Genomic DNA, 17,153 nt, shown 5'->3' with positions numbered 1-17,153 from the left:
AGGGTTTGGTGTTTGTAGTTAGAGCAGTGGGAGTGTTCGAAGATTCCGAATCAAGGGGGCAGGGGATCTGGTTGGTATTTTGTAAAGATGACTGGGCTGTCAGTTTCAACATCAGTTGAACCCCAAGTATATGTCAATGTTATATTAGGTGCTTTATTCAATGCTATTTCATTCATTTTGTAAAATGATTGTGGGAAATAGGTAGGCAGCTAAGGAAATGAAAGCTTAGAAGGATTAAGTAGTTTGCCCCAAATCTCATAGCTGGAAAGTGCTATAGAAATGGAGTGAAGATCTCTCGTTTTTGTTTATTATAGAGACAGGGTCTTGCTCCATTGCCCAGGCTGGAGTGCAGTGGTGCAATCATAGCTCACTGCAGCTCTGTCCTCCTGGGCTCAAGAAATCCTTCCACCTCAGTCCCCTGAATAGCTGGGACTATAGGTGTGTGTTGCCATGCCCAGCTAATTTTTTCTTTTCTTTTCTTTTCTTTTTTTTTTTTTAAGCGGAGACTAGGTCTTGCTAGGTTGCCCAGGCTGGCCTTGAACTCCCAAGCTCAAGTGATCCTGCTGCCTCAGCCTCCCAAAATGTTGAGATTATAGACGTGAGCCACTGCACCTGCCCTGAAGATCTCTTTAGCTCTATCAGTTAGCGTATTAGTTCAGCTTCTATAACAAAGGCTTTGAATTACCAAACACTTAAATGTGGCCGTTTATTTTTGTCTTACTTGTATTATAGCTCTCCCCTGTGAAATTGTTCAGGACCCCAGGTCCTTCAATTTGATCGCCCTGCCATCCTCAATATGTGGTCCATGATGGTTGCTCCAGCTCCTGCCATTACAACTGCATTCTAGTCAGTGAAAAGCAGGAAAAGAGGAAGGGGAGGGCGTGCCCTTCTCTTTAAGGATGTGGTACATTTACATTATATACATTGTTTCTGCTCAGATCACAATAGCCAAAGCTGTCACAAGGCCTCAACTAGCTGCTGGGAAATGTAACTTTTATACTGTGCAGCCATGAGTACAGCCATACTTCTGGGGATGTATTAGTAAAGGAGGAGAGGAGAGTGGGTATTGGGAACAACTGGAAATTTCTGATTCATACTCCAACATGTGCTGGAGGGAAGGATTTAAGAGTTATATTAGATACCACATGGGGAGGGGGTAGGTGCACAGCTTGAGTCCCCCTCTTTCATGGGAAGAGGGGGGTATGTATAGGGATGGCTGCCAGGGGCCATGTCAGTGTATTGGGATATCTTGATGACCACTTCCTCCAGTCATACAGCAGACTGGTCCAGGGAAGAGTACGTGACTCAAGTTGGGTCAGTTCAAATGCCCCCCTGGACTGGAGAAAGAGAATGAGAAAGGGTCTGGGGTTGGGGTGGGTGGCTGCATGGAGTTCTCAACATTATCTCCAGGGAGGTGACTGCCTCTCTGCATGCTCTGTCCTCGTGCTTACTCCTCTGCAAGGTCAATCTGTCCATTCCCCTGTATCTTGGGCACCGAGGACAAGGCCTGGGGCTCCAGGCCAGAGCTTCCTATGCTCCATGTGTGGAGTCCAGAGACTACAGAGAGAGCAGCTTAACTCACATGGCCACCCAGATTAGATGGTGGACATCTCGGGGTGACCCCTGAGGACAACGGACTGGATGACCAAGCGGGCCTGTCTCCAGGCCTTGGCGCTATCTAAGTTCCAAGTATTAGATGCAACCTAAAGTTTCTTGCTAGTGCAGTAGCGAGGGTTGTGTGATATACAAAATAAATAGAGACATAGGAAAATTGCTGTGCATTTGCAGGCTGTGAGTCATCCTGACACAGAGGCATTGTAGACAGAGGAGGGTCGTGGGTGGAAGCAGGGGAACACTGCTATGTAAGGAGAAGGGAAGAAGAGGAGAGGGTCCTGTGAAGAAGACAGAGGTCTCAGAGAGGAAGGAGGAGGACCTAGGAGGGGTGCTGTTTTGATGGGGAAAGGAGCTGAGAGTTTCTAGAAGGAAAGAATGGCTGGTCAACAGTCCAGCCACCACCTTAGGATCAAATTGAGTGAGCCCCAGAGGAAGGTCACTGAATTTGACCACAAAGGAATCATCCTTGTCCTTTCCTTTGAGAAAAGAGCAACAGCATCACTAGGAGGCAGGAGGCCAAGGAAGTGGCTTAGCACAGTGTCAGGCTCATGAAAGTCTCACGATATTTGTAGAGCTGGTGAACTGCTGAGTGAATAGGAAGTAGAGACACAGCAAGTATAGACAGCTCTGAAGACCTTGACCCCCACCCACCCCAATCAACGTGTTTTCCTGGGCTTTACTCTTTGCTTCCGTTAGTCACTTTTGCCAAGGTTTCTCCTCCATAGACGTCAGGATGGGGAGGACAGAGGGCAGGAAGGAAGGAGATTTGTCCCTGAAAGCTGAAGCCCCCTCCAGGGGCAGCCTTTTGGACAGAGCTTGATACCTAACCTGGATCATTCCTGCTGCAGTATCAGCAGGTGTCAGCTGGAGAAGGAGAAACTTCTGTGAATGACAGTCCTTCAGATGACTAAAACCAGCTGAACTCTATCCCAAGCCGAGATAAGAGAGGTGGAGATCAGGTGAGAGCCGCAGCCGGGTGGAATTCAGGGCAGCGTCAGCGTTGTGTGTGTGCCTGGTGCTGGGTTACAGCCGTCTCACCGCGCTTCCTCTTCTCAGATTCCGGCTCCAGGATCTCACCCTCCCCAGCCTCTAATAACCCCAAATCCTGGACTGGTGTTTGGGAGACTGTGACTGGGCCAGGTAAACAGGGCAGGCCTGGAGCCACAGCCGACACTGGAGGGAGGGAGACGGGTCCTCCTCTGGATGGGTGTTTGGGACCGGCAGGAAGGGCAGGCGGGGAAGGCTGAATTCAAGGTTTCCCCCTTGGGGTCTCCTCTCTCCTGTTTCCACTCTTCCCCTGTCTCCCTTTTCAGCGCCTCCTCCCCTCCAGCCCCTCCTGTCTGCATCTGCCCTCTTCCTTCCCTCCTCTCTGTCCCTCCGTGTCCCACCTCATCTGCCTTCTATCTCCCAGGCAGCCTCCCCCCAGGCCCCACGCCGCTGAGGCACCGGTAGGCAGGGTTTTGGCTGGAGCTGCTGCCAGTGGTTCTCAGGGGAGGATGGAGACCTCCCTTTTCAAGAACTTCTGAAAACAGGAGGGGCCTACACTTGGGCTGGGGAGAGCTAAGGGAGGAGGACTTTGGGATGTCCACACGGGCAGGGATTCTGGGACCCTTTGGTTTTCTTCTCCTCCGCCAGTTAAGGCAGAGCTGTTACGGGCTAAGGCTCCCTCTAGTGGCCAGCTTGGGAACTGCAGTCACTCGTTGCCCTTCCTGGAAGCGGTCACAGTGGGCAGCAGGCTGAACCAACTGTCCAAGGGCCTGAGAGGCACAATTAATAGACAGCTGGAAGCCGAGAGTCTTCAGGCACTTAGAGGCAGGCTGATTATTAAAAGCTTCAGTAGAGCGGTCAGGATGGAGATCCACAGTCTCTGTTCCCATTATCAATCAATCCCTCGTGGTGGATTGGACCTGGCCCAGATTTCCTCAATGACCACCACGCAGGCAGTCAGCAGTGGCAGAGGCCAGAGAGCCTATGGCTCCAGGGTGTGGCTCAGCAGAAGGGGCTCTGGACACAGTGGGTCCTAGGCAAGATCCTTCCCCTCTCAAAACCCCCATTTCCCGTTCTTTGGGCCTTTGGGACCTGGGTGTCTCTGGGCTGCCCTCTCACAGCCCTGCATGGCCCATGCCCTGGTGCTTGCTCCCTGAGTCTGCAAGGCCAACCTGTCCATTCCCCTGCAGCCGGCCTGCTGCTTGGCAGGGCAGGTGAGTTCCTCTCCTATGGCAGACAGTGCAGTGTTCAGCTCCACTGGACCTTTTGGGTGATTTGACCTCTGGAAGTTCTATTCCACTCACCCTTGCTCCTCCCCTTCCATGTGACCACATTCCTGGAGGTTCCAGCACCTGCGGAGATGGAAACAGCTGCTCCCAATCCTCCGGGATCTGGGTCAGAGGACGTGAAATGCAGGCATCTTTATTTCCCAGACTCAGTTATTAGACTTCCCTCTTTTTCAAAGTCAATGGCACCCAAAAAAAGAGTGGGCATGAACGTCAACCTTTCTCCAAGGACACCCAGGCTTTGATTTCCCTGAACTACCCCAAGTCTCTATGAACGTGGAACTGAATCTGACTGATTGAAAGTAAAATTAAAAGGTAAATAGGCCTCTTTTCCCTAAAAGGAGCGGTGGTGGGTGCTTCTGCAGAGGTAGGATCAAAGCACTGAGAAGCCTATTAGAAAACATGGACAGTAAAACACTCTCCTTTACCTGCATGCAGAACATTGGGGCAGAGTGCCCAGGCAGAGCAGGATTTGCCTTCACGTCCATCCAATATGGGCCCAAGTGTCAGCTTTACTAGTTCCCCACTTACGTGATCCCGGACAGATTATTTGACTTCGTGGTGCCTCAGTTTCTTTGTCTATAAAATGGACCAGTAGTAACTAGCTGACAAAGTTACGTGGATATTCACGATTCTGTGTGTAGAATGCCGAGCCCAGTGCTCATGTGAAATGGTGGGAGGGAAGCAACATTTACTGGCTGTCTATGATAGCGTTGGGCCCTGCATGAGATGCACAGGATGTCACTTACAAAAAACTCAAAAGGGTGGCCGTGATCACTCCCATTTCACAGATTACAAAACCAAGCCTCACAGAAGGTAAGTAACAACTCTGTTAATAAGTGCTGCATAAGGATTCAAACCCATCTCTATCTGCTTCCAAAGACTTTGGGCTTATCCAGAACAGTGTAGATGGGGTGGGGGCAGGAGCATGCTGGGGTCCAGGTCCTGAGATGGCAGAAGTCCTTGTGAGATCAGAGAAGAGTGGGACAAGAGAAGGGGTAGCAAGGACAGGCCTTAGAGAGGAGGCTCAGGGCCCATGACATCCTAGTGACCACCTGTCTCACCACGCCCTCAGCAGGTGAGGCAACTGACAGCATTGGCTGGTCCAAAGATCCAGTGACAGAGAATCTAGGACAGTCACTCAAGAGGCAGATGAGGCTAGACAAGGTCTCCGGGCTGCATTGGGAGGAATCCAGGCTGCACAGGGAAGCAGGACCTGAGAGGTAGCAGCACCACTTAGAAGTGGGGATGGTGGGGGTGGGAAGCTGAGGGCCAGCATGGGGCCTTCCTGACCAGTCCAGGGCTGGTGGAGCCCCCAGGATAGCACCGGGGAATGGTCACCTCCCTGGGTCTGGAGATACTAGGGATGCCCCAAGCTCTATAGGAGAGAACCTCGAGGGGGACAGGTCGGGGGAAGGAGAAGCCTAGAACCTGAGTCAGCCAGATGCCCAGCTGTGGCCCATGAGGGCAATCACCTAGTGCAGGGCCACCTCCTTCCTTTAGAAAGGGGAGTGGGGAGTCCACCTCCCTCCTATGTCCGCTCTGGTCCTGGGGTGAGGAGTTGGTTTTAGGGATGGCGGTTGTAGAGGCATTGGAAGGGGGACATCACCCCCTTGTGGTCAGATGGCTGTGGTGCAGAGGAAGTGCCCGTTGCTGCCGCACGCCTTCCCGGTTGATGGAACATTTGAGCTTCTTTCACGTATCAGGCTCCCTTGGTGAGCAATGTCTGTGAACCAGGGACACGGAAGGCAGAGGGGCGGATTCAGGATTCACTGTAGGGATCGTGGCTTTCTCCGGAGATACTGTGGGGCTCTAAGGATCCCAGGCACACTGCAATACCAGTAATGGTGGGGACTAGAAGAACAAAAGGACATATACTGAACTCCCAGCTCAAGCCAGGCCCTGGGCCAGCCCCGGGGATGCAGGGATGAGCAGGACATAGTCCATACCCTCCATCTCCATGCAGGAGACCGACAAGAGGCCAGGAATGATGATGTCCCCATGGCTGTGACAGAGGCACGGTGTTAGGGCCATCGTCATTCCTCCCCCTGGAAGGATTCTTGAGTAATCCCCTGGCCTCTCTCCTCACCCTGCTCCATCTTTTTCATGTCAGGTTGGGGAGTTGGAAGGAGAAATCCAGCAAGTCGGCCAGCTCCTTCCATCTTTCCCTTCCCTCAGCCAGCCCGTTCCCAGGACATTGGCATCCCAGTCTCCTCTCTGCCATCCCGCGAGGGGCCTGCCTGTGTGGGGGCCCTTGGTCGTCCTGCACTGTTTGTCTCCGGGATGGCAGGGTAGAGCCACATTCTCCACTCAACTCTATCACTAACGTTCCGATTTTCATCTCCCTGACTTTTGGCTGATATCTCATTTGTTTCTGAACTCAGGCACGGGAAGGCTCCTCCAAAGCCCCAGAACAGTGCTTCTCAACCAGAGGTGGTTTTGCTGCTCAGAGAACATTTGTCACAATGTGCGGTGGGGAGGGGGCATAATACAGGCATCTAGTGAGTAGAGGGTGAGAATGCTGACAAAAAAAAAAAAAATCCTAAAAATGCACAAGACAGCCCCTCACATCAATAATTGTCTGACCCAAAATGTCAAAAGTGATGAGGTTGATAAACTCTGACCTAAAGCATACGGTGTTATGAGGAATTAAATTAGAAGTACCTAACGCAGCCCTGTTGGGGGAAGCTTGCATGGAGTGGGAGTTCAATGAAGGCTTTTGGAATGAGATAATATCTGATTTAGGCTTTGAAGTGAAGTTGAAGATTGCCACGTAGAGGAAGAGTATCAAAGTTGGACACGTAGCAGACTATCCAGATAGTGGGAACAGAGTGTGCAAAGGCATGGAGAGTGATAGGCTGTGGTCTGTTTGAATGAGACCGTCTAGGACAGGAAATTAGGCTGTGGAGGTGGGCATGGGTCAAGCATGAAAGGCTTTGCATACTTATATATGGAATATGTTTTATGAAGTATAAAACAAGCACAAAATGTGTTTAGAAAAGTGCATACGACACTAGTATATAGAAATGTAGAGTGCATTGAATTACCAATTATATGCAACTGTTTCCAGTTTTTGGCTATGATAAGGGCCTATAAACATTTTTGTACTTGTCTCTTGGCATTCATTTTTGTGAATTTTACTTTGGGTATAATCCTAGTAAGGGAATGGCGGGGTTGTGGGGTGTGCATATGTTCAATTTTAGCTGATATTGTCAAATAATTTCCCAAAGTTCTTGCAGGAATCTACAATTCTCCAATAGTGTAAGAGAATTCGCATTGTTCTGTGTCTTCACAGTGCTTAGTGTGGCCAGTTAAAAAAATTTATCTCTTCTGGAGTATGTGTAATGGCAGGGCTTTATTTTATTTCTATCATTTTGTTTTATATTTTTCAAAATAAGGTTTATTGACATATGATTTGCATGCAGTAAAATTTCACCATTTTAAGTGTACAGTCTATAAATTTTTATTAATATATACATTTGTTTAATAAAAATATGTAATATTTTGTCACCCCAAAGTTCCCTCATTCCTGTTTGTAGCCAATCCACTCCTGCCACCTTTAGTACCTAGTAACTACTGATATGTTTTCTGTCTTTATAGTTTTGCCTTTTCCAGAATGTTGTGTGAATGAAATCATTAAGTATGTAGTATTTCGAGTTTGGTTTACTTCCACGTAGCAATATGTTTTTGAGATTAATCCACTTTGTTCGATGGATAATCAGATGGGTAATTTCAAAAGAGAGATGGAAAGTATAAGAAAAATCAAATGAAAATGCTAGAAATAGAGAACACAGTAACAGAAATGAAGAATGCCTTTGATGGACTCATCAGTAGACTCAACATAGCTGAGAGAAGAATCAGTAAACTTGAAGACAATGTAGTAGAAAGTATTCAAACTGAAATACAAAGGGAAAAAAAAGAGTGAACAAACAGAACAAAGCATCTAAGAACTGTAGGATAATATCAGTGGGCTAACATATGTGTAATTGGAATCCCAAAAGATGAGAGAGAGGGAAAGGGGAGAGAAGAGAAGAGGAGGGAGAACTTGGACAAATTATAGTCAACAATTTCCCCAAATTAGCAACAGACAGCACACCACAGATTCCAGAAGCTCAGAGAACACCAAGCAGTAAAAAAACCAACCTCCTCCCCCAAAAGAAAAGATATGCTCAGCTTCTCAGTCCGTCACTTCTGTCTTCCAGAATGGGCTGATGCATCTGGAGAAAATCAGATCCAAATGCCAGGCTCACCTCTTTGAATTTCCTTCCCCTCTGGATCTTGGTGTCCTCATTTTTCATTGTTTAGATAGCAACCTAAATATCTTCAAGTTGATGAAAAACGTTATACAGCTTTTCTTATTCTGTTAAGCTGGGGAGCCAATTCAAATACTTAGTCTGCTGAAAGTACTGAAAATAAAAATTGAGGCAATCTTTTCTAGTTTTTTTCTGGTTTTAGTCTTTGGGAATTGCTGGTCTAATCTAACTAATAGGTTAAGACAGTTATATGTAAAATTAGCTTTTGAATCTTTGTAGTAAAAGAAAATAATTTAGCTTCCTATATTACTTTTACTCTTCCTCCTAATTTAAATAACAAACATATAAAAGTTTTTTTTTTTTTTTTTTTTTTTTGTGAGACAGGGTCTTGCTCTGTCATCCAGACTGTAGTGCAGTGCAGTGGTGTGATCACAGTTCACCGCAGCCTCAAACTCCTGGGCTCAAGGGATCCTCCCGTCTCACAACCTCCTGGAATTTTTTGCTGGTAAGAATAGTTGGCTATTTTTTGTCATTTGAAATTCTGCATGTGGACCTCTATTTCTTGTTCCTTCACCTCTATATACTCTTTCTTGATTTCTTTTGAAATTATGTGTCAAAAACCAGGCATTGATTCTTCCTTTTACCTCTTTTTACCTCTCCCACCTACATTCTTGAATTGGCTTTATTTATTTTATTTTGTTTATTTATTTTGAGACAGACTCTTGCTCTGTCACCCAGGCTGGAGTGCAGTGGCACAATCTTGGCTCACTGCAACCTCCGCCTCCCGGGTTCAAGCGATTCTCCTGCCTCAACCTCCTGAGCAGCTGGGACTACAGGTGTGTGCCACCACGCCTGGCTAATTTTTGTATTTTTAGTAGAGATGAGGTTTCACCATGTTGGCCAGGCTGGTCTTGAACTCCTGACCTCAAGTGATCCGCCCATCTCAGCCTCCCAAAGTGCTGGGATTACAGGCATGAGCCACTGCGCCTGGCCTATTTATTTTTAAATTAAATGTTTTATTTTGAGATATTGTAGATTCACATGCAGCTGCAAGAAATAATACAGAGAAATCTCATGTATCCTTTACTCAGTTTTCCCCAATAGTAGCATCTTGCAAAACTGTACTACAATAACACAACCAGGATAATTACATTGATACAGCTGAGGTATAGAATAGTTCCAGCACCACAAGGGTCCTTTTTGTTGCTCTTTTACAGTTTTGCCCACTTTTCTCCTACACCCTCCTTAATCTATGGCCACTACTCATTTGTTCTCCATTTCTACAATTTTGTCATTTCAAGAACATTCTATAACTGGAATCGTATGGTAATCTTTCAGGATTGGGTAAATGGTCGTAGTTTGTGTTTTTCAAAGAATTGGCCCATTTCATGTAAGTTGTCAAATTTATATGTGTAGAGCTCATAGTATTTCCTTATTATCTTTTTGATGTCTGCAGAGTCTGTGATGATATTCCCTGTTTAATTTCTGATATTGATAATTCATGTCTTCTCTTTTTGTCAGTCCTGCTAGAATTTTGTCAATCATATTTGATCTTTTCAAATAAGTTAATATTTGTTTCATTGATTTTCTGTTTTTAGTTTCATTGATTTCTGCTCACATCTTTTATTTTATTTTTTTTTTCTTTTAATAGTTTTGGGTTTATTTTGCTGTTTTTCTTCCTGGATTCTTAAGGTAGGTGCTTAGATTATTATTTGAGACTTTTCCTGTTTTCTAATGTATGTGTTTAGTGCTATAAATTTTCCTCTCAGCAGTTTTTTAGTTGTTTCCACAAAATTTGACGTTATATTTTCATTTTAATTTAAATATATATTTTAATTTCCCTTGATACTTTTTCTTTGACTCATGGGTTGTTTAGAAGAATGTTGTTTAGTTTGCAAGTGTTTGGAGATTTTCCTGTTGTCTTTATGTTATTGATTTCTAGTTTGATTCCATCATGGCTGGAAAATACACTCTGTATAATTTCGAGTCTTTAAAACCTATTCAAGTATTTTTTTTTTTTTTAATGGTCCAGGATATGGTCTACCTTGTTTTGTGAACATTTGAAAACAAAAGAGTATTTTGCTGTTGTTGGGTGCAGTGTTCCATAAATGTTGATTACATCTTCTTGGTGAATATTCAGTTGAGTTATTCTACATTCTTGCTTATTTGCCGTCTAGTTTTTCTATTAACTGTTGAGAGAGGAGCATTAAAGTTTCCAGCTATAATTGTGGACTTTATGCTTCTTTTTAATTCAATCAGTTTTTGCTTTACATATTTTGCAAGTCTGTTGTTTGGTGCATGTACACTTAGGATTGCTAGGTCTTTTTGGTAGATTGACTTTTTTATCACTATATAATGTCTCTTTCAGTTTCTGGTAATTTTCTTTGCTCTGGGGTCTATTTTATATTATAAAGCCACTCCTTTTTCTGATTGATATTTGTGTGTATGATATATGTGTTTTCATCCATTTACTTTCAATCTGACTATATAATTATATTTGAAGCGAGTTTCTGGCAGCACATAGCTGGGTCGGCATTTTTATTCCTCTTTGCCAATCTTTCTCTCTTCATTGGTGTATTTAGACCATTTACGTTTTATTTATTTATTTTTTTGAGGCAGAGTGTCGCTCTGTCACCCAGGCTGGGGTGCAATGGTGCAGTCTCGGCTAACTGCAACCTCCGCATCCTGGGTTGAAGTGATTCTCCTGCCTCAGCCTCCCGAGTAGCTAGGACTACAGGTGCGTGCCACCATGCCTGACTAATTTTTTGTAGTTTTAGTAGAGATGGGGTTTCACCGTGTTAGCCAGGATGGTCTCGATCTCCTGATCTCGTGATCCACCCGCCTCAGCCTCCCAAAGTGCTGTGATTACAGGTGTGAGCCATGGTACTCGGCTGACGGTTTACATTTTACGTAATTATTGATATGTTAGGGCTTAAGTCTGTCATTTTAATTTTTGTTTTCTCTTTGTTTTTCTTCCTCTGTTTTTTTTCCTGCTTTCCTGTGGGTTACTTAACATTTTTTTGAGTTCCATTTTTATTTCTCTATAGTGTTTTTGAGGTTACCTATTTGTATAGCTTTTTAAGTGATTGCTGTAGATATTATATTACTGATGTGTACCTTATAACAGTATACTGGTGTCAACATTTTACCAGTCTGAGTGAAATGTTGAAACTTTTCCTCTCTTTATGTCCCTTTACCTTCCCACTTTTCAAAATAATTGTTTTAAATATTTCCTCCAGTTACACTGAGAATTACATTAGACAGTGGTATAATTTTTGCTTCAACTATGGAAAACTCAAGAGGAGAAGGAAGGTCTATTGTATTTAAGTATATTTTTTACTCCCGTTTTTTTTTTTCTTCTTGGTGCTCCAAGAATTCTTTTATGATATCCAGTCCAGACAAGTTTCTTTAGCTATCCTTTTAGAGTAGATCTCCCGAGGCACATTTGCCTTCCCCTACCACCTTCATTTGGGAATGTCTTGGTTTCTTCTTCATTTCTGAATGACATTGTCATTGGATATATGATTTAGGGCTGTTAGTTCTTTTCTTTCAGCATTTGAAAAATATTGTGGCACTTCCTTCTGGTCTGTATGGTTTGTAATGAGAAATCTGCTGTCAGTCAAATAGTTTTACCCATGTAATATTTTTTGTTTGTTTTTAGCTTTCAGAAATTTGATTATGATGTGTCTCGGTATAGATTTGTTGGAGTTTATTATGTTTGAAGTTTTCACAGCTTCTTGAATCTGTAGGTTTATGTTTTTGCCAAAATTAGGAAATTGTCAGCCATTATTTCTTTAAGTACTTTTTTGGCCTAACCCTCTTTCACCTCTCCTTTTGAACCTCTGATGACATAAATGTCATGAATGTCAGATAGTTTATTATAGTCTCACAGGTCCCTGGAAGCTCTGCTAATTTTTTTTTTTTTTTTTTTTTGAGACAGAGTCTCACTCTGTTGCCTAGGCTGGAGTGCAGTGGTGCAATTTCAGTTCACAGCAACCTCTGCCTCCCGGGTTCAAGCGGCTGTGGTGCCTCAACTTCCTGAGTAGCTGTGATTACAGGCGTGCGCCACTAGACCTGACTAATTTTTGTGTTTTTAGTACAGACGGCGTTTCAACATGTTGACCAGGCTGGTCTTGAACCCCTGACCTCAAGTGATCTGCCTGCCTTGGCCTCCCAAAGTGCTGGGATTACAGGTGTGAGCCGCTGTGCCCTGCCTCTGTTCATTTTTGTTTGGCGGGGGGGTATATTTTCCCTCTATTATTCCCACTGGGTAATTTTTATTATTCAATCTTCCAGTTCACTGATTTTTTTTCCCCTCTCTCCCCTCTGTTCTGCTGTTGAGCCCATCTATTGAGTTTTAAAATGTTTGTTATTATATTTTTTCAGTTCTAAAATTTCAATTTGTTTATTCCTCACATCTTCTATTTATTCACTGAGAAGTTCTATTTTTTACATGTTCATAATTGCTCATTGAAGCATTTTTATAAAGGCTATTCTAAAACCTTTAGCAGATAATTCTAACATCTCTTGGTATTGGCATCTATGGATTATGTTTTTCATTCAGTTTGAGATTTTCCTGGTTTTTGGTATGAGTGATTTTTTAAATTGAAATCTAGACATTTTGGGTATTACGAGACTCTGCATCTTATTTAAATTGCAAGCTTTAGCTGGCTTTTCCTGACATTGTCCCAGCAGAAGAAAGAGGGGGTTGTCATTCAGTTACTGCCAGATAGGGCTAGAAATGCAGGGTTCCTATGCCGCTTCTGTTGACACCTAAGGGGGTGACTCCTCATTACCACTGGGTGGCATTGGGAATTCTGCCTCGCCACTGGGCCTCTGTGCACACCTCCTGCGAGAGATAGGGGTGTTTTATTACTACTTCTCGCAAGGCCTCCTCTGATACTGTGGGGGTGGAGTTTGTTAAGGTGGGGATGAAAGTTCCATCTCCCTATTTGTCCTTCTCTGACTAAACCCTAGGGGGAGTGGTTTGGGGTGGTGAGGCTCCCCATTCAGTCCTTGCTGGTGTGTGGGAGAGTGGAGCCATAGATTTTTCTGTGGTGTTTGGCTGCAGTAAAGCAGTTATCATCGAGGATTTGTTTTTTCTAGACTGCCTGTTTATTAATCATTTGGCTAAAGAAAGCAGAGGTTTGTTGGGACTTTTATTTGTGTCGACAACAGTTGGCATTTCTGGGGTTGCTGGCTTCTTAAGCTCCAAGTCTGGGAATATGAGGCAAAAAGAAAATCTAGGGATGTCACCACTGTGTCATTCCTATGGTCTAAAGTCCCTACCGGGTCTGCCCTCTTCTCCTCACTTTTCAGAGTTTCTTATTTGGTGTGTGTATATATTCATTCCAGAGTTTTAGTCATAATTTATAGGGGAAATAGGGAAAAGTGCATCTGCTCTATTTTCTCAGAAGCAGAAAAGTCTAGCTTTATTTTTATTTTTAAAAACATGCACATATATTTTGAAAAATTATTAAAGTGATATGAGCACATGCTGAGTAAAAGTGCTGTAATGAAAGTCAAAAAGCCCTGAAGAGCAGGTTACCTAATTTGCAAGTCCCAGGCAAAATGAATAGGCAGGGCCCCTTGTGTAAAATACCAGGAGAAAAAGTGCCATTAAAGGTACTAAAATATAAAGCATTTTTCTTTCTTTCCTAGTTGTCATGGCATTTTAAAATTGGTATTCAATTTCATTCTAAGTACAAATTAAAAACATTATTAGTATGATAACATTCATCTTTACATTGTGCAATGCCAGTTTTAAATGTAAATATAAGAATATTTAACTCACAAGTAAAATCACTTAAATTACACAATTATTTATAGCTCATACATTCAGTGGAAATGCTAACCGAAACAAATTCAACTGTTTTTATTTCATTTCATTTAATTTTAATTTTTATTTTTAACTGGTACAAAGTAATTGTACCTATGAGGGGGACTTCAAAAAGTTCATGGAAAATGTGTATTATGAAAAAATGACGCATGAATTTCCAACTCTTTTTGTACCAAAATAAACTCATACTAATTCGTCATAGCATGTCTAAACAGGATCTTGCTTGAGGCACTAAGAAGGATAAGGCCTCAGTTTGACAAGAGGTCCTATCAGAGCAACATGAATTCTGCTACAATTAAAGCAAGAACAAGCATATGTTTATGGTGAAGCTTTGGTGAAAGAATGGTGAAGTCACTGATGCTTTACAAAAAGTGTATGGGGAAAATGCCTCAAAGAAATTGGCACTTTACAAATGGGTAACTTGTTTTAAGAAGGGATAAGACAATATTGAAGATGAAGCCTGCAGAGGCAGACCATTCACATCAATTTGTGAGGAAAAAATTCATCTTGTTTGTGCCCTAATTGAAGAGGACTGATGATTAACAGCACAAACAATAGCCAACACCATTGCCATCTCAATTGGTTCAGCTTACGTAATTCTGACTAAAAAATTAAAGTTGAGCAAACTTTCCACTTGATGGGTGCCAAAACTTTTGTGCCCAGATCATCTGCAGATAAGAACACAACATTCAGTGGAAATTTTAAACAAGTGGGATCATGATCCTGAAGCATTTCTTTGAAGAATTGTAATAGGAGATGAAACACGGCCATACCAGTATGATCCTGGTAGATGGCTTTACCAGTATGATCCTGAAGACAAAGCACAATCAAAGCAATGGCTATCAAGAGGTGGAGTGGTCCAGTCAAAGCAAAAGCAGACTAGTGGAGAGCAAAGGTAATGATAACAGTTTTGGGAATGCTCAAGGCATTTTGCTTGTTGACGTTCTAGAGGGCCAAAGAGTGATAACATCTGCTTATTATGAGAATGTTTTGAGAAAGTTAGCCAAAGTTTTAGCAGAAAACCCCTGGGAAGGCTTCACTAGAGAGTTCTTCTCCACCATGACATTTTCCTCATTACACAAGTACAATTTTGCAAGTGTTTTGATGAGAAATCATTAGGCATCCACATTACAGTCCTGATTTGGTCTCTTCTGACTTCTTTTTGTTTCCTAATCTTAAAAATCTGTAGCAGGCATCCATTTTTCTCTGTTTAATAATGTAAAAAGACTGCATTGACATGGTTAAATTTCCAGGACCCTCAGTTCTTTAGAAATGTATTAAATGGCTGGTATCATAGCTTACAAAAGTATCTTGACTTTGGTAAAGTTTATGTTGACAAATAAAATTTATACTTTATTTTTATCTTTTAATTCCATTTTTTCTCATAAACTTTTTGGAGTCACATTGTATTTATGGGGTACATGTGATATTTTGATACCTGCATACAATGTGTAATGATTAAGTCAGGGTATTTAGGATATCCAACACCTCAAACACTTATTCTTTTGTTGGGAATATTTCAAATCTTCTCTTCTAGCTGTTTTGAAATATACAATAAATTATTATTAACTATAGTTAGTTGTCTGTGCCATCAAATTATAACTTATTTCTTCCATGTAATGATATGTTTATGCCCATTAAATTACATATTTTCTTATTCTAGTCCCACCTTTCCCACCCTCTGGTAACTATCATTCTACTCCCTATTTCCATGAGATCAATGTTTTAGCTCCTACATATGAGTAAGAACGTGTAATATTTGTCTTTCTGTGTCTGGCTTTTTTCACTTAACATAATGACCTCCATTCTATCCATGTTGCTGAAAATGACATTATTTCATTCTTTTTAATGGCTGAATAGTATTCCATTGTGTATACAGACATCACATTTTCTTTATCAGTTCATCCTTTGAAGAATACTTAGGATGATTGCATATCTTGGCTCTTTGAATAGTGCTGCAATAAACATGGGGGTCCACGTATCCCTTTGATATACCGATTTCCTCTTCTTTGGATAAATACCCAGTAGTGGGATTGCTGTATTGTATCATTGTTCTATTTTCCATTTTTTGAAAAACCTTCAAACTGTTTTCCATAGTGGCTGTACTAATTTACATCCTGACCCACCAAAAGGGATGAGTTGCATTTTCCCTGCATTTTTGCCTACATTTGTTATTTCTTGTCTTTTTGGTAATAGTCATTCTAACTGGAGTGAGATGATATGTTATTGTGGTTTTGGTTTGCATTTTTCTAGTGATAGTGGTATTATTTTAGTTCTTGATATGCACGCATTCTACCAACATTGTCTATCTTAAGCTTACTAATGAGTAAGGAAGAACTGAAAGGAAAAAGAACAATGGATTTTCCTATTTCTCCCTTTCCTTCTTTTTTTAATTTTTAAAAACTTTTCCTTATACGTTTAAGTTCTAGGGTGCATATGCACAACATACAAGTTTGTTACATATGTATACATGTGCCATGTTGGTGTGCTGCACCCATTAACTCATCATTTACATTAGGTATATCTCCTAATGCTATCCCTCTCCACTACCCCCACCCCATGACAGACCCCGGTGTGTGATGTTCCCCACCCTATGTCCAATTGTTCTCATTGTTCAATTCCCACCTATGAGTGAGAACATGCGATGTTTGGTTTCCTGTTCTTGCAATAGTTTGCTCAGAATAATGGTTTCCAGCTTCATCCATGTCCCTACAAAGGACATGAACTCATCCTTTTTTATGGCTGCATAGTATTCCATGGTGTGTATGTGCCACATTTTCTTAATCCAGTCTATCATTGATGGACATTTGGGTTGGTTCCAGGTCTTTGCTATTATGAATAGTGCCACAATAAACATACATGTGCATGTGTCTTCATAGCAGTATGATTTATAATCCTTTGGGTATGTACCTAGTAGTGGGATGGCTGGATCAAATGGTATTTCTAGTTCTAGATCCTTGAGGAATCGCCACACTGTCTTCCACAATGGTTGAACTAGTTTACAGTCCCACCAATAGTATAAAAGTGTTCCTATTTCTCCATATCCTCTCCAGCACCTGTTGTTTCCTGACTTTTTAATGATCGCCATTCTAACTGGTGTGAGATGGTATCTCATTGTGGTTTTGATTTGCATTTCTCTGATGGTCAGTGATAATGAGCATTTTTTCATGTGTC

The sequence above is a fragment of the Theropithecus gelada genome, chromosome 12 (genome assembly GCF_003255815.1).
Source record: "Theropithecus gelada isolate Dixy chromosome 12, Tgel_1.0, whole genome shotgun sequence".
Lineage (NCBI taxonomy): Eukaryota > Metazoa > Chordata > Mammalia > Primates > Cercopithecidae > Theropithecus > Theropithecus gelada.
The sequence above is the reverse complement of the archived record's forward strand: the minus strand, read 5'-3'. Positions refer to the sequence as shown.